Raw genomic sequence first — 1,309 nt, 5'->3', positions numbered from 1 at the left:
TGCAGCAAAAATATACAGGATGCATGCATCACACCACACATTGAACAAATTCAAAACGGATTAAGGTCCTAAATGTGCAAAATAAAAACATAAGATTCTTAGTAGAGAAAACAGGGGAAACCCATCATGCTTTGCATTTAACAATGGATTATCTAATACAGTAACAAAAACAAAGATAGCAACAAAAACAAAAATAAATGGGACCTCATAAAAATAAAAAAAACAAAAGACAAAAATGTTTGTTCATCAAAAGACTTTATCAAAGAAGTGAAAAGACAAGCTATCTACTGGGAGCATATCTTCAGAAACCATATATCTGACAATAATCTAATAACCAAAATATATACAAAACTTCTACAACTTAGTAACAAAAAGCCAACTAAGTTAATTACAATACGGGTAAAGGACTTGAATAGACATTTCACCAAAGAGGACGTTGAGATGGCCATCAAACACATGAAAAGATGCTCAGCCTAATTAGTTATCAGAGAGATGCAAATCAAAAGCACAATGAGATACAATTTCATTCCCACTAGGAAGGCTAAGATTAAAACAAACAAACAAACAGAAAATGACAAATGTTGGAGAGGGTGTGGGGCAATTAGAACCCTTATCTTTGATGGTGGGAATGTCGTCAAATGGTACAGTCATTGTGGAAAAGGGTGTGGTAGTTCCTTAAAAACCTAAAAGTAGAACCATCATTGTTGTCATTAGGTGTCACTGAGTTGGTTCAGGCTCATAGCAACCTGATGGACAACAAACAAAACACTGTTTGCTCCTGCACGATATTCACAGTCATTGCTGTCCCTGAACCTATCATTGCAGACCTTTGTCGATCTGTCCTGTGGAGCATCTTCCTCTTCTTCGCTGACCCTCTGCTTCACCAAGCATGATGACCTTCTCCAGGCACTGGTCCTTCCGATAAGACATGCAAAGTCTGTGAGATGAAGTCTCACCATCCTTGCCTCTAAGGAGTATACTGGCTGTACTTCTTCCAAATCAGATTTGTTCATTCTTCTAGCAGTCCATGGTATAACCAATAATTTTTGCCAACATCATAATTCAAGGACATCAACTCTTATTTGGTATTGTTTATACACTGTTCACCTTTCACATGCATATGAGGTGAGCAAATATCATGGCTTGAGTCAAGTGCACCTTCATCCTCAAAGTCATCTTTGCTTTTAACACTTTAAAGCAGTCTTTTGCAGCAGATTTTCCCATTGTAATATGTTACATTCATTGACTGTTGCTTCTATGGGTGTTGATTATGAATCCAAGTGAAAGGAACTTCTTAACAACTTCAGTA

At 37.0% G+C, this 1,309-nt stretch overlaps 1 protein-coding gene across 1 annotated transcript in view; it reads right to left on the bottom strand.

Moving 5' to 3' along the window:
- RBFOX1 (RNA binding fox-1 homolog 1) overlaps positions 1 to 1,309 on the bottom strand; it is a 440,214-nt gene that overhangs the window by 166,688 nt on the left and 272,217 nt on the right. The gene's annotated exons all lie outside the window — the stretch shown is intronic.

This window comes from Orycteropus afer, unplaced genomic scaffold (genome assembly GCF_000298275.1).
Source record: "Orycteropus afer afer isolate SDZICR_OR568_19922 unplaced genomic scaffold, OryAfe1.0 scaffold00061, whole genome shotgun sequence".
In the NCBI taxonomy this organism is placed as follows: Eukaryota; Metazoa; Chordata; class Mammalia; order Tubulidentata; family Orycteropodidae; genus Orycteropus; species Orycteropus afer.
The sequence above is the reverse complement of the archived record's forward strand: the minus strand, read 5'-3'. Positions and strand labels throughout refer to the sequence as shown.